A 24,091-nucleotide genomic window follows, 5' to 3' on the forward strand; every position below is an offset into this window, starting at 1 on the left:
GCCGAGCGAGTGTATGAGGACACAAATTTGCCGCTCATTGTCTTGCCGCTGCAGACACCGTGTATTATCGGAGACCTCAAGGCTGTGCGATACATGAGCGGCCCTAAATTTCTGGGCACGATCGTGATTTCAAGCTCCTGCTGGCTGCAGAGTATAGGTGGTGCAGGAGCTGGGATGTGCAGATGCAAGCATGTCTGAAGTTTATACTCAGAGACGGGCGACCGCTTGTAGCAGCTTTGACTTTAACAGCAGGGAAAATGTCACTTGTTCAGTTGAATTCACTGAATGTTCGTCATGAGTCATATTTTTAAGAAACAGCAAGATTTGCAATTCATGTTCTTGGCTGGATCAAGATTAGATTCTGAGACTTGTTTATTACTTTTTGCCAAACGTTTTTCACAAATCTGATTCAATAGATTGACTTATTTCAAGCAGGAGGGAAATAAAAAGTAATGAGGTGCACAGTCAAAAGCAGGTTCCTGGACTGTCTCTAACGACCAGCTTTAAGCCACTGTTGACTCTTTCATTGACTGATTTTTATGCTTCAGAATCAGAAAAGTGCTCCCGACAATCATCAGTCCCACCAGTTACGTCTTTAAATGACTTACTTTGAAGCTGCAACCAGCAAATATTTGCCAGCTATGACTTAAATGTTGTTAACTTAAGGGACAAGTACTCATTATGCAGAGATTTAGATCATACATATTATATATGTTTCTATTTGGTAGCATGTACTATAAGTCGTATTTTACTGCAGCAAATGTGACCTATTTAGGCATTTTGATCTCTATATTTCATATATTATTTATACACGTGATCATGTTTTATGTGAAATTTCTCAATCTGCAAAGTAACGACTACACCTGCAAGATAGATGGAGTATTTTCCCTCTGAAATGCAGCAGAGTACAAGTATAAAGTGGCATAAAATGGAAATACTCCAAATACAAATGCTTTACAATCGTACTGAAGTATAGTACTTGAGTAAATGTGCTTAGTTACTATCCACCACTGTTAATCAGTGTTATCAGAGTCAGTCAGTCAGAATGTCATCATCTGCCATCACCCAGTTAAGGTCCAGTTTCCAGTCACTGGAAAAGAGTTGTCTCTGCCCAAAGTTTGAAGTATTCTAATCCCACGCCCTCTGTGTGTGTCTGACTGTCATCAGCACGGTGGTTTATCTGGAAAGCCAGTCAGCTCTTGGCTGAAATCCACCTCGTGAATCATTTAAAATTTCCTGGTAAGCAGAAGGATGCCATTTACTCTTCTTTTAAATGGAGTCGAACCAGCATCTGACTCCTCTCTCATGATAATATCAGTCCCCCGTGGTACAGTGAAGTTACTTTAGCTATTCGCCTGTGGTTTTATCTCCTTTGTCCCCTCTTTTGACTCCACCCCAGAGAGTGCAGAAAAATCAATAACAATTGATTTTAGAAGGCAAGAAGAGGCGGTTGGAATTCAAGGGGAGAACCGGGGGAAGACAGAGACAGAGAGGTACTCGCCGAGAGGTGTGAGACCCTAAGCATAATATGCATGTGCTGGCGCAGCTAAAGGTCACCAACATGAACCTGTCTGTAACAACAGATTATGAAGTGTCGAGGCCTCAGAGCTGCTGAGGTCTCACATATAAGATAAGAGCAATGGCGGCTGTGAACAGTGACGCCGCCTCTTAACTCAAAGTCATTTAAATCCATGAAGAGGAAGGTGTTCTTGACTTGTCTTCCTACAGCAGGGCAGCTGATGATGACAAAGCCCATAATGGCTGCAAGACCCTAGCTGTTTTCGACATTCATTGTAAAGTGGGAAATAATGCACCAAAGCCAAATCTGCTGCCCCACCATCAGCGTTAATTTGTCATGTTCCTGCTTGTAGCAGCCAATTAGTCGTCTGTTTTCTGCTATCTGCTGCCGAGCTTCATTTCCAATTCACTTTCACACTGCTTGTTTGTTACCCCCCCTCACCACCAGCACCCCACCATCACCCCAGACCGCTCAATCAACCTTCACAGCGTAATGTTCAAAGCAGGACAAGACAGCAACAGACTTTCACTACAGAGAGGAAGGGCTGTTTGATTTCTATTGCAGGATTCGTCCGGGTCCGCTGGGTCAGCGTGGCTGACAGCTTGGAGATTGACAGTTGAGATCTTTCCCAGGCGGAACACTGTTGGACAACATGAGCAGTGATCCGAGGCACCAGCAGAGAGGGGTGGAGGAGGGGGAGGAGGCTGCAGATGTGGTGTATCCCTCGTGAAGTGGGTGTGTGTATGTGTGTGTGTGTGTGTGGTCTTTTGGCTGAGGGCCATGTCCCCCTGTCATCAGGACTGCTGAATGGTACTCAGTACCTGCAGACTTAGATCCAAGCACCTGGGGACCCATCAATGGTTCACGATGAGAGAAATCTCAAAGAAAATGGGAACCTGATTTTTATTCTTTGCTTTTTTCTTTGTTCCTTGTTTTCTTTATTGATTTTTTTTATTATTCCCTGCTGTCATTTCCTTTTTTTTCTTTATCTAGTGTTTCAGACAAAGCAAATACACCAAGATTAGCACTGAGAGAAGTCGTCACTCTTCCTGATTTTGATCAGAGCCATCCGAACGGTGAGTTGATTTTAATATAGATGTGCACACACATGGACATCCAATCACAATGCTGTGACGGTGCTGGACAGATTTTTCTTCTTTTGTGAAAATAACACGCCTATAAATAATTTGTTCTATCTCACAATAGTGATTGTAGCAGTTGATATTTGTCTGTTAGGGTCATGCTCCACTTTAGTGTGTGTGTGTGTGTGTGTGTGTGTGTGTGTGTGTGTGTGTGTGTGTGGGGTGAGCAGGTGGAGAGGTGAGGTGCATCTGTTTCAAGACATATTAGTTTTTCATTTAGCTTGTTGCTGAAAACAACATTAATTACAAACACAATATGTTCTCATAACATGATATTTCATCATTAGCACATATCCAAATATCAGTATATGGAAGTATCTTACATGCTTCATTGGGTGCAGAGGAATGCAAATGATCTCTTTTGGTCGAAGTGTCTGTCTGTCCGAGGCGTTTTACAGCAGTAGCATGCAGCGTGTATTAATCATGTCATTCTCTGTTGATGTGGTTGAAGGATCAGCCTCAGACAGGTTCTAATAACCATTTGATTTCCACCTTCAGCGTGCTTTCACTTATTCTGATGACATATGAGTCTGTGTTTGGACACATTTCCATCAAGGTGGGATAAAACTTGCCTGAACCTGTCAGTGAGCAGGTCAATACCTGGCTGCATTTATGCATACATTTACAGAATACCAATGTAACATGAGGATTATGTGAGTGAACTGTCAGATTGGGCTAGATTGCAAGCAGAACTGATGCTGAGTGGGTTATACTGTTGAAATAAAGGAAACTTAATAATAAAAAAAAGAAGCAGCATTTGTGAGATCTGTTCGTGGTTTTTGGAGCATGAAGCAGATAATCAAATAGTGGGGGAAAAAAAGGGAAAATATAATCAAATGCCAGAGCAAAAAGAACAGAAGCAAGCCTGTCGAGAAAACCTCAACCTCATTTTGAATATTCCAAGAGAGCAAAACCACATCATGGACTGAGATGGGTCCAGAGCTGGAAGTGACAAGTAACGCTGCTGAACTGAGGAAGCTAACAGAAATCTGGAAATGAACCCAGTGGGCTGTAAATGGGGATAATGGGCCAACCAGCTCTCCTACACCTGGTACGCTGTGCTCAAAAAGCTGCCAGACTGCACCTGAAGTCACCGTCTTGCAATTTCCAGCCATTAAAGTTATTTGACCACCTGTTGGATGGTTTACGAAGAAAACAGTAGAGCTAAAACTGTCGAGGTAACGCACAAGTACACAAACACTGGCCTGCCAAGCATGACATAGTTTACAGATCGTATATCTCCGAATCATTGAACCTTTTCCAATGTGAGAATATTCTATAGCAGTTTAAATCCTGACCCGCGAAGTTGTGAATGCATGTATATCTGCATTTTTGCAAAGAAAACGGCACTTTACGGGCTGAGAAACCTTGCACGACTCTTTATGTTATGCCTTTCTACAAGAACAAAAGGCTTGAAGGAACCATCTTTTAAAAGGCTTCAGCGCTCATGAATCCTCTTTATCATGATCCATGGTTTCATGAGCACAGCAGCTAATAGGAATATAAAGCCAGATGCCCCATAAGCTGTTTCACCATTATTTATTTATGAATGAATATTCCTCAACTGCACTAATATGTCCCTGGGCTTAGGGAAATGGTCTAAAGTATTTGTTAAGCTTGGCCCAGGATTCTTTATTACCTGTCAAATCTCTAAAAGTAACACTTTATCATGTGGTTTTATTTCTTTTCCTTTTCAGCCCCCCATACAATCCTGAGAATCCTCTTAAATTGGGAAAAGCAGAATCTGACAGCGGATGGTAGTTGAGCCTGTGGAGGCACTAAGGTCCACATAAATGTTTTTTATTACTACTACCTGCATTATAAAAGCTGAAATAGAAATTTGACGGTACACAAACATTATTTATTGGATATAAAGGCAGCAATATCCCCGAGTGTGTCAGATTTCAAAAAAGCGAGTTCCTTCAATAATAATGCCGCACTGACACATGAAAGCATCTGCATTTCTTAATGACCCTGATGTAAATGCTGCCTCCTCACTCACATATTTACATCCACAAATATAATCTCGAACACTGAAGGGGAGTGAATTGGTACCTTAATACACTGTAAATGGGATTTATCATTTATTTCCTGAGGCGCTATTTTTGAGGAGAGGAGCAGTGGGGCTGACAGAGAGATACATTTAAAGCTGCTTTACTTTACATAATAATCTCCAGTTGGTTTAATGTGGACGAAGACAGGAACACAGTGTCTCCTGTGTACCGAGTTGCGCTTATTTATGTTGTTATGATGTTCCCGCGCATCCTTGAAACCCTTCAATTACACACAACACACACTGGGGGAAACTCAGACTTAAACATTTGAAGCGCTGCCTCTGTTTTTCCCTTCATGTGTCATTTCTCCTGTGAAAGAAGGCTTTGGAAAATGAGAAGTGAACTACAGATTTCAGAGATATCGCAATGAGTCAAATTTTCCAGTCACCTAATGGCCTCGTGTCATGTTCCTGACAGGTTTGAAAAAAAAAGAAGACATCCTCTCCGCTCTGCTAATTAACAGTAAGAATACGCCCTATCACATTCCCCAGACTCCCCTCTTCACCAATGAGAATAGCAATGAACACAGCAGAATGAATTATAGATCGTGCAATACTCTGAAGAATCATATGTGCACTTTGGTACACAGCGATTTTTGGTGGCCATTTAAAGGCGCTTTTAAGCAGCTTTCAGAACCCACAGAAACTGACTAATGAGTGTACTCACAGCGCTTTAATGAGTCAGCCAAGCGTCGGCTTTAACCAGAGCAGCACCCTTAACCAGAGCCCTGCTACTGCTGCTGTGTGTGCGTGAGTGTGAGCGTGTGTCTGTCAAGCTCTCTTCTTCAATTCCCACCAGTCTCTCGCTGTCCTTCCAAACAGCCTCTCTTCAGTCATAAGCATCGCCTTTGAGTTTCAATTCTGCTATTTAAAGTGCAAATAGCATCCCTAATTTCACCTTCGCACCCAGCAGAAACTCTTCAGATATTGATCCTAAGATGAAAATGCAGTTAGCAGACACATGGTTCAAAACAAACATTTTGTCATCGGATGACATGAAACAGAATTACATATCGGAGATTCTTTTTCCAGGATGTGGGAAATGTTCCTCCCTGGTGATAAGCAAAGCATTACCTCCCATTCTACAGATTTCTGACCTCAATATAACAGCTTTTATGGTCTCTATAGAGCTGGAGTGTCCTAAAGAGTTCATTTAGCTGTTGGAGTAAGAGATGAGATGAAGCCCTCAAGAGCCGGCGAACATTGGCTGCAGTTAGCTTCCTCATAAAGTAAGAAATGTCAGCCGTGACTCTGAGGCAAGCTGCTTAAATCTACCTCTATAATTATGATGTAAGGAAACACATTAATGAATAAAATATGAAACTGTGCCTTGAGTATGTAAACTTGAAAACCCGTTGGCAACTTGTGATGATCCTAAAACTCTTATTTTCATACATTTTTAATCAGTGGTAAAATAAAGGGAGGAGGAAAGAAAACAGACCGAAATGAACTCCACAAAAAGTCTTTACATGTAATGCAGGGGCAATTTACAGCAATTTAGTGTGGCTGGAATCCAGCAGCCTCCCCAGGCCACCTCTTTTATTTTCATAGAAGACCCAGTGACAGTAATGAATCATAGTTAAGACCATACTGCAGTGTAAGCTTGCAGTTTATCAAACAGTCAGCAGCTCATTGCTTTTGATCCTTGGGAACGTCATTGTAATAGATTACAGTCCACCACGTTGATAGTTCTCTGACCGATCCTTCTCCGACATTCCTTCCCCTTCCACCTTTCAGACTTCATATTTCTTCCCAGGGAGCTCGGAGGAAGAACAACAACAAGCAAACAGACCTGAGGAGCCTGGCTTTGGAACGCGAATGCAATGACCTTGGCTCGTGTTATCCTCCTGAGTGCTGAGTTTCTGTGGCTGAAGGCAGGAATTTAATCATTGCATTCTTTTGTCTCTGCAGCAGGTTCACTGTGACATTCTGGTGAAGGACGAGATGTGTTTTGGAGAGAGTTATCAGCTCTTACACAGCAGCAGAACCCTTTCAGTTTCCCTCGACTGCATCGTTTATCATCAGATGACTGATACTTATATCTGCTGCTGACGTGGGGTCATTCTTCTTAATTCTGCACAACAATCGCCATTAATGCCAGAGCAGTGAGTCGATGGGGTTATGCTGTTGATTAGTGTGCACCATCAGATTCGAGACTTTGACAGCACCTGTTAATCCTGGAAATATTGCATAGCCGCACTTAAAGAGCCAGAAAATGTGATTGTTTAAGATGAACAAGCTGCTGGAGACTTCTGTTAATGTTAGGCGAGATATTACCTGTAATCTCAAATATAGGACATAGAAAAGTATAAAGTCAAGTATACTTGGAATATTTTTAATAATTCAACATGAGTCCCTGTGTTTTTCAGCTCCATAGCTCATGGACACGGAGATTAGAACTCCTATACTTTAAATATATTATACTTTAATTAGCCTTAGATTAAAATGGGCATGAAAACAGTACCGAGGCGTGACCTCCACGTCCTCTGTCATCGCTGTTGTTCTCACTGCTAAAGCGTCAGTGTTTTCAAAATTTCAGTGACGGTGATAAATCACTGTCGGCCGTCCCATGCAACTGCTTATTTGAGCAATTGGCACTCATGGCACTCCAAAGTGTGCAAATGGCTTTTTTGTCTCCTGTGTGCAATTTCCCCAAAATATAGGGCTTGGTCTGAGAGTCTCTTTCTGTGTGGAAGGAGGGTGGTTTAAGAGTGTGATTTTCGATTTATTTTGGGGATCTGCACAATACTTCATGAGCTCTAACCTTAAACTTGATGTGGCTGTGTCAGCAACCATATGACACGTTTTCTCCATTCTAATTTTAACCAGCTGCTAATATCCTTCAAACTTAAACCGAGGCAGCTCTCACTTTTGGTTTGATCTCCAGTACTTACTTATTTATCAGTTCTCCAAACAAATATCACAACAACAACCAAAACATACCTTTGGCAGATGCAGAATATTAAGAAATCAGGCAGAAAACTACGGTTTGAAATCAGCAGGATATCATGTGCATGCATGTGTGTCGGACACTTTGCTGTCTGCAGTGATTTTAAGTGTCTTTCATGAATCTTTCTGAAGATACTGATGTTAAAAGTCAGCAACAGTTAGTGCTCCACTTAATATTTCATGTCTGTGACAGAAGAAAAATTATAGAAGAGTCAAAAACCGACGTCACTCATGAAAAGACCAAACAAACAAACAAACAAACATACAATCATCACAAAGTATTTTAACTCTGATCAAATGTGTTTTTAATGAATGTTAAATCTGATTATGATGTGATTTCTGAGGATGACATCGAAAACAATTCAGCATCTTATAGTTGACTCAGGTAGCACACATACCACTGCTGATACGAGCAGCTTCATGATCCATTGAATCACTTAGCAGGAATTTAACTCATATGGGTGTTTTCTAAAACCCCATCTGAGACCAATAAGTAGCCATGAGTGCTTTGTACACTTGGGGAAAAATGCAAGCATTAAAAATCTTCATCGGGGTGAATGATTAAAGCGAATACGACCGGTTGAATTGAGCACACCTGTGCTGTGTAATGCAAGCGCACTTGGGAAATGCAGTTACGAAGGTGCTTAGGAAGGTTGCTAACTGAGTGAAATGACCTACAAGTTTCAAAGAGGCAACAGTGATAAGAGCTGGTTAAATGATCTAAATGTGAAGGAAAGGCGCTTCAATGCTTCTTTTCTTATCTCCTGAAACGCTGGACCGTCCTTTATGAAAGGATTTCTTGCAGCTGCAACATTTTGACCTCATGACCTTTTTCATTGAAGTCCAGGAATAGTTTAGGAAGAGAGATAGGATGTAATCCTTTTTAACTGTCCAGCCACCCCCAAGATCTTGGATCCCATCTTGGTAGATGAACTGCACGTCCCGTGTGCACTTGCAAAACATATCGCAGCTGTTTGGTCCCATTCTAACACAAAATTTCCTGATAAAGTCAGAAACACAGCATGCTTGTTTCCAAATGGTTGCATTGCTCATAAACGTGCAGATCCTTCTTTCTCCAAAACCGAATGTATTAAAATTGTATCAGGTTCTGGCATGTGTGAAATAGTTTCGGAGCATGTTGCATCCACCAGCTGCCCATCATCCATCCATAGTGAAAGAATCGCACACGGACATAATGTCTGACAAGCACAGCACACAAAACTGCGTGTGGAACAATGAGATCCTCATATTACATAACGTGCCCGGTGCTCCTTCCCCTGCCCTCCCTTTGCGTTCTCAGCATGAATTTTCCTCTGGTGATGTTCACAGTGGGAGACTGTGTGGCTGAGCTGGTCCATGCTGGTCAAAACTTTTTCTCTAATAAACGGAGGGGCCTTTGATGTTGATACAGTACGGCTGCAAAAAAAAAAAAAATATATATATATATGTGTGTGTGTGTGTGTGTGTGTAGAAAATGTGTGGAGCTGTGAGGGCACATAAAACAGAAATAATACACTTGTACTCTTCGCGTTTCAGTGCTCCTACTGGTCAAGTGGCACTGTCACAGTGACAACAATTAAATAGTGTTGTTGACAAAAAAACAGTTTTGTGTCCAAGTGGCGAGAAGATCATTCCCTGCTTTCTGTATCAGTAAAAACATCAGCTTAAACGCTTAAAATCTGACTTTAAAGAATGTGAAAAATATGCAGTTAATCCTGTTGTGCAATGTGATGCAAGACGTGCGTCAGTTATCTTAAAAATTCAACTGCTGAAACTTTAATAAAACAATCAAACTAAAGACAAAGTGAAGTTATGTTTTAATTAAATTCAATTTTCAACTGTAACACAGACAGAAAGCCTCTGACAGAACTGTTCACCTGATTACCAGCCAATTAATGGAAAGTAACTGATTAAGTACTACACTAAAGTATGATTTTGATGCTTGCGACTTCTCTCCATAACATTTATTTGACTGCTACAGCTGATGTTTACTTTGCAGAGCAAGAGTTTAAATCTGAAACATAAAGTCAGATCAAACCAGAGACTATTCTGACTATTAGTGTGTTAAATCCATTGATTGTTCAGTCTATGAAAGGCCAGAAAACAGTATGAAATTTCCATCCCATTTTTCCAGAGTCCAATGTGAGCTCTTCACATAATCTTATTTACCTGACCAGTTAAAAACCCAAAGATATTCAGTTTATAATGACGTTAAACAGCAAACCTCACAATGGAAAAGCTGGAATCTTAAATGTAATTACTCTTCTGTTGATCAACTAATCAATTAATTAGCTAATTGTTGCAGCTCGATGTTAAACCATGCAACAGTACATAGAGTAGTTATAATTGGCTCCACCTGCTACCAGCTTTAGCATTTAAAGGTATTAATGGTATCAATATAATAATATAATTGTAACAGTTTTACAGTTTGGTAGTATTGCTATTTTTACTTAAAGCGGCTAAAAGAGACTTTTTTCTCCCAGCGTATCAAATGACAGTTTGAAAACAACATGACAACATGAAAGGCATCCCTCCTCTCAGCTTTACAGAGCTTTAAAATAAGTTTCAGCTCATTGTTTATCCGTTGTTTATTCATTGTTTTGGCTCACGCTCACTGCTCTCATAGTGTCATTTTTGCTCTATTAACCTTTACCTCTAACCAGACAGACACAGTTAGAGGCAGGAGGAGTTGGTGGAGACCAAAAAAGAGTTTAAAGGCTTGGACTTATTGGACTTACATGCACCAGGTGGCCAGAAACACAACTCCAAACACATAATAATTCTGCTCTGTGACTGGATGTGCAAATAAGCAACTTTTTGCTCACGAGTTCAATGTATCGACGCAGAAAGGTGATGATATATTAATGCAGTGCTCACAGCTTGTGGCCAAAAGAATCAGTTATTGAGTACTTCTTCCATCTCTATAGCTGACACAGCTAAGTGGTGCATATTTCCAGCATGAGCAAGAATTATTTAGTCCAAGACTCCGACAGTCTGCACACCGCATTGTATCAGGCTTCCAGATGTGCATCACATCACATCACAAAGAGGTGTATTGTCTGACTGATGGTAACGACTGATTAGAAAGATAAGAAGAATTCAACCCCAGCTGACATGCAATAAAAGTGGCTTTAATCAGCATCATCATATCCTGAGACCCCTCTGCAAGGTATTATCCAGCCCACAGAAAACATCGTGACAGTCAATCCCACACCTGCTGTGCTCAGCATAAGGATATGTGAGTGCAATCTAAAAACTGTTCCACTAACTGAGACAGAGCATCTATAGAGCCCTGTTCCTGGGAGCATATAATTTCCCATTTCAGCATATTGGCCTGTTCTGTAATTAATCTTAATTTAGGGGCAGGGAGTGGCAGGGGAGGGTGTTATATGGAAGCTTCAGAGAGTGGTCTCCAGATCCTGTCAGATTGGACCTATTTTAATAAAGAAGAAAAGAGGGAATTGATCACAATCGATTGTGATTGAGGAAAGCCGAAGAGGCTGCAGGAATGATTCATCTTTTGGGATCCTGGTCTATGCAAAAGTGTAAATAAATGTAAGATTTTCTGCTTGCCGACTGTTCTGATAGGCTATCTAACTCCAAAGGCAATGATCAGAAACCCTTATTTAGTGTTTTTCCGTTAAGTCATAAATCACTTCTGCTTTTATTATATTGTTTCCCAAAAGAAAACAGACAAGTGAATCGGAAACAGAGGCGCACGCTCACTCCTTTATGATTATGACGACAGCAAAGGCGCCAAATGGCGATATTTTCATTATCATACACAGACACAAAGAAATGATCCTGCAATGACGGGAGCGTGGCTTTAAGGAGAAATGTTCCAGCCACGCTCCCATAATCAGGTTTGTATTCATGCACGTTCTTTAACAGAAAAGCAGATGTTTGTGTCATTTGTAATTAATCATATTATAGCATTTAATACCACATCACAGTGTAAATATCTGAGGCGACAGATGGATGTATTTGAAATGTAAACTCTGTTATTGAGATGAGACGAAGCGCGTGGAGGTCAGTGTGGGCTGCTGGGACCGATATGGCCTTACATGGTAATACGGTATCTATTTTCTGTTCACACAGAGGCCGAATAGATGAATGTAGCATGAAATATGGCTCGGAGCTCGGGGGTTGAAGTCGAACTGGTGTTTATGTTTAATTGCAGCAATTTATTTATTTAAATCTGTTAAAGAACACAATCTGCTGTATAGGATTTACCGGCAGGTACTTTAATGACCTCCATCTTGGACTGAAGAAGAATGCTAATGAGAGCGAGACGATAAGCACGCTGAAAGCACTGAGCAGTCTTCAAAACAGTTTTCAAACATTAGGAGGGACTGCAGGGACCTTTTTTTAAACTCAAACTGGGAATCAGCTGCTCAGTATTAATCCAGTTTTAGGCTAGATCCTCCTGCTCCACTACGCAGAATAATGAATGCCTTTTTAATATTACAAAGATTATTAGGCTGATCCTTTCACAAGACAGCAGCTGGTTATTCTGAGACATCTACCACAGTCTCAGGTTCAAGCTGAAAATCCCTGTGACATGTTTAAAATATCAAGTAGCTCAACACTTGCAGTAATTGTGCATATTTGCATTGATGGACTTGCTGTTATTTCACTTGGGTGATATGCAGGATACGTCGTGTGGGAGATATTAACTTCTCCACTCGCTCTGTCTCTTTCTGTCTCTCCGCCAGCCCTCCCTCTCTATCTCTTCCTCTTCCTCCTCCCTTCATCTCTCATCTGCAGTTCTCGGCTGATCTGCCACCATCTTTAAAGACGCTCTGGATCTCTGAGAATATTCCTCGCTCAGCAGCTATGGATGAACTGATCCTCACACTCTGCTGCTGTATAGGGGACAGGAGCGCATGTGAGACACCTACAGTTTCACCCAAACACTCTCCCTTGGTATATGACAGATTTACAAAACACTACACCTCAGCAGCAAAAAAGGCTCACCAGATAATAAAAAAACACCATTTCCCCTGTGAGTGTGGAGGTTTAGATGAGCAAACCTTTGTTTTCTGTAACAGAAAAGGCAGAGAGACTTTATTTCAGTTCCCACAAACTGAGAGGCGACATGTCTGCTTTTATTTGCCCAAACATTGGTAACACACAAGCCTGAATACTCGCAAAGATCTGATGTAAGGCAATTCAAACAAGATAGGCCCTTTCTTCTAATCAGAGTCTTGATTGTTATTGATCTTCTCTCCTTTCGGCAAACAGGAGTTCGGGAGTATTTTTATCATTTCACAGTGAAAGAGCTTCTATCCTCTGACTGTTTTGGTTCAGCAGAAGCAATTTGATTATTTTCTGGAGGCAGTGATTTGCCTTCTGATTGGTTTGTATGTAGTAAAAGCAGGCATAAATACAAGTTTACACAGCTGCGGGTTTATCTAAGTGATGCACATCATCATACTCAATAATGAATAAGGAGAACAGCCAGTTTGGACGAGGCTGTGATGTGAATTAGAAGCTGCTGTAAATCTTTTTTATCTGCCAAGCTGGAGGGCGTTTGTTGTACCATCAGGGAAGTTTTACAGCCCATTGATACGGCCTGCATTGTTTAAAATGTGTCTTTGTTTGAGCTCCTTCCTCGCAAGCCAGACTGCAGAGGTGTCTTTAAATATTCTCAGGATGTGTTCCTTATTTTGAAATCACACTTTTTTAACGGGACAGTTGGCTGATGTGTTGCATCCCCAGCTTTGTAAAGACGACCATCATTAAAGGTAATGACTATGAATCAGTTACTGGCCGCAGTGAGAAGCAGACTGTGTAGTCTGCAAACGTATAGTCAGCAATTAGTCAGTGTTGCAGTGTTTTACAGGGATATATAACATCCCTCTGCACATGCTTCTGGACATCAAAGAAGCTGGTTTATACATCCAATAAATTATAGAAGACATGATGCTGCTCCTCGTGGTCAGTTCAAACAAATCTTCTACACAATACGCCGCTCTCATCCCTTTATAATAAGACATGAACTTTTGATGAAAAATCAATGAAAAGGCAACCTGCCTCCTTATATAAGACTGTTTGCCTCAGTGTCTTGATTCATGTTTGTTTTTAGTTTCAATCTGACAGGGCTGAGGTGAGGATACGCTCGGCGGTTTGAGGGCAGTGGCCCCTCCGCCTTCGCTCCACGTCGCGTCAGAAGAACAGCGTGTCACTTGGACATGTTATTTACCAGACTGTTGCCGTTCTTTAACGCTACACTAGAGCGAGACATCCCGTGGAAGAAAGGAGTGTTTTCTCATCTTCTGCACTCCTAAAAAGAGACGTGATGCCTGTCAAGCATCAAACCAAGCTTTTACAAAACAACAACAACACAAGAAATAGCTCCTGCTTGTTTCTGCTGCAGCCTTTAATTTTAGGTAATGAGATTTTATTGTCAAACCGCTCACAGCGCCTCCAGCCGCACAGGTTAATCTGCACTAATTGCTGTAACTGGATACCAAAGTGAAACATTGCACTCATAATCAGAATTGTAATAATGATGTTTGTGACGTGCATGCGGTGTTTTCACCACCTCTGACTACCGCAGTGTGTGAGTGGGAATGGTCTGCCCACATAGCCTGAAGCAGCAGTCAAAGAATTTCACTTTCATTGGTTTCAATGAGGGCTCATGCCTCAATTTTAGTGCCTCTGCAAGCAGGAGGCGGTGGAGGAAAGGCGGTGCTTGATTCCTTTGCATTAACTCTCAGGTAGATACTTGAACTCTAAATGACTGTCCTCCTATTTAGCAATTAGATGCAGCATACAATGATTTAATGAATGGATTATAACACATTTTTTTTAAAGCCTCTTATATTAAATCTTAAGTATTTGTCAATAATTGCAAGTTCCCCTATGAGGACATATTTCATATTATGACAACTGTGTTTTACTACATTGTCGTTCTAATTATGTGTTTATAGGTGGTGTTATAGCTGTTAACAAATCAACTGAAAAAGGCTTATATCTACTTCCAGTTACATTAAAGTGTGCTACAAACCATTAAATGTATATATATTGCCCACAGAGGCGAAACTGGGAATTAAAGTGTCACCATTATTTCAAACCTCTGGTCAAATGAAGAGCAGTTAATTATATTTTACAGCACTTATGGTTTAGTATCTCATTAATAATGGAACTATTCCATGCTTTGCTCACTCGCAACCTTGTCTGTTTAGTATTTGATTCGATTAAATAAAGTGAAAATACATGTCTACTAATGAAGATAAAACAGTTTTGAGGCCCATTTGCTGTATAGTAATTTGCAAAAGACTCAGCGAGTGGGAGGTTAATTGGGGAATTTGAAATCTCCCTTGAATTAGATGCAACTATGAAGCTAGGAATGCTTCAGTGTTGCTCATTTTGCTGGGCGATTAAGCTCAATCATGACTGTTAGCGTCTGGAAATCCTGCAAGGAGGAATGTAGTTTGATAGAAGGCAATCATTGCAATGATAAAATATTTCTCATTATTATTAGTAGCATCAGCAGATTTCTTCTTCACTGGTGGAAAAACAAGCTCAGACTGGATTTCTTTGAAGAAACTGACCTTGGATGTTGAATTTCCATGAGCTTCCTGTAACATTTGTAGAATGATAGACGTTTGATGTGCATGATTATTTTCAGTGAAATGTTTTTCAAAGAAGGAACGACAGGTGTTCAATCAGTGGAAAAGAAATAACCCCACTCCTCTCCTGGTTGCATCTTACAAGCTTGTTAAGTGTCTGCCCACCATTCGCGCTTTGGAGATTATTAGTATGTGGGTTCAGTATCAGTATCACTGCCACTTTTTGTACTCTCAGACCCATGTGAGGCCACACGGCGCATAATAAAGCATCCCGTGTACTACTCTCGCATCCTCGCAGCACTATCTGTCCTCTCAGCCTCTGGATTCCTCACCGTGGGAGTCGGCAGCACTCCCTCCTCTCAGCAGGAAGTGATTTTGGTGAGGATGCACTGGTTGAAAAAAAAAAAAAAACCCCACAAAAAAACAACTAACACATAAATTCATCGCACACGCTGCAAGTCACACCACTTGTGCAATCAGAAGTGTGAAAGCAGTACAAATGAGCAGCTTGTGTGTGGCTGGTGTGCAGTCAGAGAGCTGCTGTCTGATTCCCACAGCAGAGCCTTCTGATTGTTCCTCCAGGCCAGTTTGTGTGACACATAAATATTCAATTACCCTCAGATTAGCATCCTTCTCACCAGATCTGCGTCCACCAGAAAGGACCATTCGACTATTTCTCTTTGCGTTCAGAAAGAGTGCTTTTGTGTTCAGGGGTCCGAAATCCAGCTCCGGTATTGATTTATCACTCAGTTCCGTAATTGTGCGATATGATAGGCCATGGTTTCTGAGTATTTTGGCTGAAACTCGCATTAAACTTGGACATTTTCATTCGCACCAACTGGAGTGAGGGTTTGGCGCACAGACCGTGGAGTGGGTTTACAACTCCTCCAGCCTGTCCGATTTTCTGTAAGTTGAATAGTGATGATAAAGCTGTCAGGGAGTTTGCCAGAATCTCTTTGTGCTCTGGACACGAGGCGACTCGAGGTTCTGGCACAACAGAGGCTGCCAGGTTTCTCCAGCCTCCAAACGAAATGCAAGTCAATGTCAGAAAGGGCACAAAGTCTGCTGGCTGACCTCAGTGACCTGTGGAGGAACTAGAGATCTTCTCTGGACTGAAGTGAAGTCTGACCCTGACTTGAAACTCTTTCTGAAGATGTTATAACTCACTCACTCACTCACTCACTCACTCACTCACTCACTCACTCACTCACTCACTCACTCACTCACTCACTCACTCACTCACTCACTCACTCACTCACTCAGCCCAGATGATGGATAACACTCCATCATCTGCAAGCAGCTAGTGCTCAGAGGTTACTAATGGGATTTAAGTAAAGAAAAAAAAAAAAAAAACATAGCTGGACTGGACAGAAGCCCATGAGAGACAATTTTAATTTAATGTGGACTTCATAAGGTTTGAGCACACTGTTCTCACACTCTTACACATTACTCATGCTATATTAACAAACTTATCAAGGTTACATTTATATTCTCAATTCATAATCAATTGGCCTCTAAATACACAAATATGCAACATTATATGTTCAAAAGAAGTTTCATATAATTAAAAATCAGATCTGACCACAGACAATAACAGAAAGAAGCAGTGATGGAGTTTTAGGACTCACACCGACATCTCCTCTCTCACAGTGCACTGAAATAACTTACCCAACGTCACACATCACACATCACCTTCACAGTTTGGTGTGACAGATTGAACCCTCTTTCTTCCTGTAGTTGAAATAAACACACACTTGTAATTGTTAATTAGATCTGCAGAGAAGTGAGGGACGTGTTCCTCCTACAATAGTTACAAAGTGCTCAAACGCTGTCGTTCAGTCTCTCAGCAGCATCCACACATTAAGAGTTTTAATTGCAGGTTTTAACCAGAAGAAGCGTTTTGTTGGTACAGGAGCTCTGTGTACGAACGCATGTCTGCTGAGGCTTTTTAATGTAATTATTGCACAAACACGTCTATCAGGCATTCATATTGCTGAGTTGCCTGAGCGAGGATCAGTATGTCCGTATGTAAGAGGATTTTAAAAACACAAATTGTTCCAAAAGCTTGACTTGATTCAAAATGCATGGATTTCAGTGTTGCAGACCTGTAAGCTTATACATACAAATAAAGCTGTCACCTCTACTGCCTTCCAGCACTGCCAGAGTTGCCAAGTGTCCATCTGACTGATTTAATCCACAGAGTGTCTGGATCTCACTGCTACTGTACAGGAAATGGGAAAACCGCCCCAGCAGATTCTGCACTGTACTATCATGGGATGGGTGAGTTATTTGCATGTTTCTTGGCATTGATATTACAATCACACACTTCATGGCACGTTGTTTGAAATGTTTCTTAGGGAAGCCTGAAGCATAAATATTCTTTGAGCACAAAGATCAATTGTCTCCAATGATCAAAAACTACAGCGCTGCGCTGATTCACTTTGAAGTTTAAGGCAGTTCTGCTGAAGGCTCCTGATTTCAAACATTGCTGATTCAGTGACATCTCATAACCCCTGCAGTGCATTATCACGCTCTAATCTATTTTGAATAATACAAAGAGCTACAAGGACGGCATCTTACAAACACTGCGCTGTTTGTCCTCGTGTGCAGTAGTTATATTTTGATGCCAGTGATAAAAAATAATGCATGCATTTCATGTGTTTGTTCCAGGTTTAATCACGCCATCATTATGGACACCCCTGCGGTCTAACCCTGCGGGTAAAAAGTTTCCATGTCAGCCAAAATGTATTTTTTTCAAATCATGTTAATGATTGATGATGATGAATTAGATTAACAAACTTGCTTTGAAATTTATTTGAAAAAAACTCTCTTTTTGTGTGTGTGACATGCTTGAGTGCACATAAAAAAAATCCCAATTACACTGTGTTCAACATGCCAATCAATGCTGGAGCTGATAAACGTTGACAGGCTCCTTCCGGTGTCACTATTCTCATTATGAATATCCGCTAAATGGGCAAAACATTAAAGTCTGTGTCATTCAAATGTCGGTATTTTTCGTAACAATTTGCAAACTAATTCTGTTATGATTTCACTCAGTGTCGACGTGATGTTTGCAAATGAAACGTCAGCCTTCAGTGTCATCATTAACGCACATGTTAGCATCCTCGCGACTGGGAAGTAGACAGTTGACAGACGCGCTTTAGGAAATGGTTCTGAAACTGTTGATCAGGACTTTGACGTTTGAAAAAACCTCCCAGAAATAAAAACATCTTGGTTACTGTTTGCGTGACTGCAGAAACCTCAGGGAATCGCACCAAAGCTAACAGCATGATCAGATACCGCAGCGCTCCAGACGCTGGTGAACTCAGGGGAGTGGAGAAAACGTGATGCAGTGCACTAATCGGTGCCCTGAAACTTCAGATAATACGATGCAGTGACCTCTAGGTTGCCCTTCCAGTAAAGCGTGAAGCAGTGCCTCATAAGCTGCCCTGCATGCTAGAAGTTTACTTGTCTCGAAATGGTTGAATAGTTAATATTTCCCTGCATATTTTTAGTATTAACCATGGTTTGCAAATGGTTCACCATAAATGCGTCACAAAGTTCTGCGTGCTGGCGCCCTTTTTGTTTTTTTGTCCACACCTGTCCGAATCCACTGCTGACTGCATAGAGCTATGCAAAATGTGCTTTTTGTGTTTTTGGTGAACAGATCTTCCAAATGACGCCTTGTCTCAAGGGATGCTTCTCATGGTTTATGTGACTGTGAGCCGAAGAATGACAATGTCAGCGTTTCAGTTTGTAACACCTCATTATGCTGAGTTTAAACTTGGTGTGTTATCTGTGACTGAGTTGGCAGGCCAGCTCGAGGTCAAAAAAGGCAAAATTACACACTCAGCCCTTTTAAAAAGTAGGATAAGACAGAACATTACAGTGTGAAATATGGTTTATTCAGGCTGTAAGGCCGAGTAGTGTTTTGTAATAATCTGTACCAAAGTGAGTCTCAGAGCTGAATTGCAGCTCCTGCTGTCTTTAACATGGTCTCTCTTTGGACGCGCCTCAGGTCCACCATGCAGTAATATGTGTGACCTTTACATGATGAACCACGTGGGGCCACCGCTCTGACATATCGTTTTGTCTTGGGAGTCTTTGGCAAAGAGGCTCAACTCTCCTCAAGTGCAAGAAAGCATGACAGAGTTCTGGGGTTTTTGAAAGGCCACTATCCATTTTCAGAACATTTAACAAGCAGCTAGGACACAGTGATTTCTTGGCCTCATACATCACACCTGTCCACCCACATCATCCCTCCTTATTTGCTCTAATATGTTCTTTGTTTGAAAAAACTGAAAATGTCTTTTATGTCTGTACTTGGTTCCAGTTTCTTTTGTCTCACCTCTTTCCAATGCGCTTGTTCTATGTTCTGTTATCCCTTACATACTGTTCATATTCTATGTCGTCACAGTAACTCTGCCCAAGAATCCTATCATAACGAGTGTCTATACCGAATTTTAAACCATAGATCTATTCAGAATTTATAAATAGCCCATCTGACATTAACAAATGGGTGATTAATCCTTGATTAGTGTCTTAGGTGGCTTGGTGGGACAGTGGTAACACTGTGGCCTCACAGCTAGAAGGTCCCGGGTCCGGTGACAAAACTGGAACACACAAACTGGAACTGGGTCCCCAGGCACCGCCGTCAGCTGGCAGCCCACCGCTCCTGGTCTGCCACGGAGGAAGGACTTACCAGGATGGGTCAAATGTGGAGGAACAATTTCACCAAAGCATGGCATGTGCATGTTGTGTTGTGATTAATAAAGTATGTCTTCTTCTTCTTCTTCTTCTTCTCCTTCTCCTTCTTCTTCTTCTTCTTCTTCTTCTTCTTCTTCTTCTTCTTCTTCTTCTCAGAGAGTGGAAGAGTGTATATTTTAGGGGGGTTTTTGGAAAAAAAACATCTAGTATCACACAAAATCACGTCCCACCTATTTCACCTAAGACATGAAAAACACAACAGCCATAATGATTTAAATATGTTTCATGAAAATAGGTGGTACTTTTTAGGAACTTTGGGCTTTATTACACAACCATCTATGACATCACAAACATCATCCTCACTGCTGTATCATAAAACAATCCTCCCATACCTACTCCTATCTAATTGTAACATTAAGACTTCACATTTGTTGTGTTGCAAACTAGTCTTTGCATTCAAAACAGTCCCTCATTAAAAATACACAGAGACATGGCATGAACAGTTTCAAGACTCCCTAAAACCACCAATTTCCTTGCTCTCGATACATTTGGGTCAAATTTAACCCGGAAGAGCTTCAATGTACAAAAATTTTGTGGCACAATTATAAGATATTTAAATATTTTGACTTTTGTGAATTTTGGGTCACAGTGGGCAAAGCCATCAAATGTTAGTGTTTTTAATAACGCACCTTTTTTTTTAAATAGCTCTCCTCCCATTGGTAAACGGCGCCGAATCAGAGCAGAATCAGGAGTGATTCCAGGTTTTATTCCTCCAGAAGCTTTGGCTCTGCTCCCGGCTCCCTCCTCCACAGCTCCCAGGCACAGCAGCTGTCAGCAAACTCCTCCTCCCCCCAAAAAACGCTCTGCAAAGTCCTGCAACACGTGCTAATTCTTCCCTCTAGTTGAAATTTTGTGTGTTATGTAGCCTGTGAATTTGTGCGAATATATGCAAAAATATGCTTTGAATTTGGTCTGGACAGCACATTCAGCTCACAGATGATCACTCTACAGCTTGCCTTTTTAAACCGTACAAAGGCTGAAGTGTAAAAATGACATGTGGTGGGAGAAATGTGCAGGACTGCTGCAGAATCTGGAGATGGTATATGATGAAATTCGTGTTGGATACTTTCCTGGACAATACTCCAGGGAGTCCTTGGCACAGCAAAGAAAAAATAAAACCTTGTCGTTGAAGGTTGGGGTAAGATTGTGCTTGTGGCTTAAAATAAGTGAACATTAACTGTTAACCACCCAAGCATGAGGGGCCCTCTGCTTCCTGCATTGGCAGCAACATCACACGATCATATTCTCAACCTGATGGTTGTTATTGATTCTCTTGTCATTCTCTGTTTCTCTTTCTGCCAGCGTTATACACATGAATATAAGTTTGCTCAACTAGCCTGCTCACTTTTAATTCATGCTAGAACTTGCAGCTACACAGGTATTTAAAATAATCCATGCTTTTCTCTGCCTCACTATGATATGATAATGTAACTCTGCCAAAAAGCCAGATTTAGACAAAAACAAGAACCAAGCTCAAATGATTCGCTTAAAGTTTATTTTCATACCAAAATAACTTTAACCGGGATCACTGCCTTTCTGAAAAGTAGGAAAAACAAATCTTACATACCATAAAATCTCTGGAAAGTATCTGACAGTAAAAACAATTATGTGATTGGTGCTTTAATGACCTAAAACAGGCAAAAACTCCTGCGTAGGTCCTTGAATTTTGAAGTGCCATCAGAATATTCTTCTGTTCTGATTCTTGCTGCCAGCTGCAGCGCACAAGTCATTTATTCTGAGTGAGAGAAAAACACATTCAGAAACCTTCAGCTTCAGCTCCTCGAAGAAGTGTGGAAGCGTCGGCGTGTCTAAGAGAAAAAGACATTTCCTTCAAAGTCAAACGATGATCTCGGTCTTTGTCAAAGCACCAGCACGACATCAAAAAAGCAGGAAAAAATATTCATAAAAAAAAAAAATCTGCAGAAAACACAATTGCACGTACTTGTACTTGACACTTTTGTGTTAAGTCATCACTGAAAATCCACACAAGCGCACGGTAACATAATAATCTGTTTCACAGTCTCAGTGCCAAGCTGCAGCTCTATCCTGCAGGATGTTTTCTGTCTCCTTCTCTATAATATTTGTTTACTGTGGAGTTCAGAGAGGTCTCTATCAGTGCTCGGCTTTTCACTGAACACGTCCTAAAATAATAATTACAGCCTGAACTTTGATCTCAGAGCCGTTTCATCACGCCCTCTGAAGATGAAAACGTACCAGTGTCCGAATCTTACGGCCCTTGATATATGACATGCTTCCCATGGTTCTCTCGCTGTCTGTACATTATAAAGCAAAGCCGTTTAACTGAATTGGCTCAGACAGAATACTGTTGATAGACCAGTTTTAATGATTCAGTAGTCAAACAGCTTTGATGCTGCAAGACACAAAGGCTGACAATTCCAGTGGAGCTCACTGTAAGTCCCAGTTATGTCAGCAAACATTAATAATCCTCTTACATTTTGAACCCGTGTAGTGCAACTTGTCATGCATTTCAGATTGATTCTTTTGTTGCCTTCCTATAGCTTTAAAGGGTCTCTGCCAACCACAAGCCATTAAGCTGTTCCCATTTTACAGGCCGACAGAGCAGATGAGCCTTATTACGTCTTTTACCTTTTTTCTCAGATTGCGAGGGTGTTTATGAAGTCATTCTGATGTAAATTACTGTACTGCCACAAGAAGAGAGCCGTTCCAAGGTAAGTGTTCTGTGATTTTCTCTAATTTACCAAGAAGATGACAGGCTGGGAGAGTGTTGCTTAAAGGTGCATTAACACACCATTTTCAGCTGTTGTCTCTCCCAGCACGTCCCTTTGAAAGATGTCAGAATGAGCCATGTGTCTAAAGTATGATGACAGATCACCCATCTTTTCTTTGGAGTGGTAACACATATTTGATATTAAAAGCAGTAAAATGTATTATATAAAATCAAAAATTGTGTGAGCGGAAATGTAATGCAGTGGAAATTCCAGTCAGAGAGCCGATGCAGGACTTCATTGAAGAAACACTGAGAATAAATTCCCTCTTAGAGCCAGTAGATCCATGCTGACAGCTCAAAATGTCCTTTAGTGTTGCTGCACTCTTTAAGTTCTCTCTTATTAAAATCAGGTGCAGAATAACCATCTTCTGTTACGATCAACACAACAGAAATGCACAACGCAGAGTCAGTTTTGAATGGATGAGAAAAGGTTTGTAGACTGGGTTTCCAGGCAATGAAGGGGAAAAGTCTGGAAGGTGAGGGGGCGGCAGAGGGAAGCCTGCGAAGCGAGCAAGAATGAAGGCTGGATCTGAGCGGGGCTAATGAAGCTAGCTTGGAAGCTAGTAGATTAGATAGCTGACATGTATGCGGGCGTGTAGTAATCATGTGACACAGGGAGACAAAGCTAGAGACAAACCGGAAAATACAGGAGAGACAAGCTTGAGTTGTGATTTACCACAAAGGCTGAAACAGTGATGAGGTGATGAAGCACGGCTGATATACTGCTGAGGAGATGAGCTGATGGATTGCAGGTGTGTGGATTGGCACAGGTGTGTCTGCTGAGCAGCAATCAGGGGGCAGGGAGAGTGAGAGTGCGCGTGCACGCACACACACACACACACACGCACACACACGCACACACACACACACACACACACACACACACACACACACACACACACACACACACACACACACACACACACACACACACACACACACAGTCATGTTTCCATCCTTCCAATCCGTCCGTCTTCACTCTAAAACCTTTACATTTTGGAGATAATACATGATGATTAATTAGCACTTTTCTTGATTTTTTTCATTTGCTTTAACTACAGTTATCATTTGTTTTCTTACAGCTCACACCTTTTTTTATCTGAATTTGTTTGTTTATTTGCAAAATGTTGCTTTAATGCTTTTCTGTGTCTTATATTAAACGTGTTGAGAAAACCTGTCTTGGCTTGGAGCTGTGGCTTGTTTTCTGGCAATTTCTCCTGGCCAAAACAAAAATCCCCTGTAAAGCAAATTGTCATTTCCACACTTTGTTTTGGGCAGATTAAAGAAAGTAGATGTAACATGTTAATTAGAGAGTTTTAGAAGTGGTGGTTGTTG

This window comes from Chaetodon trifascialis, chromosome 15 (assembly GCF_039877785.1).
Source record: "Chaetodon trifascialis isolate fChaTrf1 chromosome 15, fChaTrf1.hap1, whole genome shotgun sequence".
Lineage (NCBI taxonomy): Eukaryota > Metazoa > Chordata > Actinopteri > Chaetodontiformes > Chaetodontidae > Chaetodon > Chaetodon trifascialis.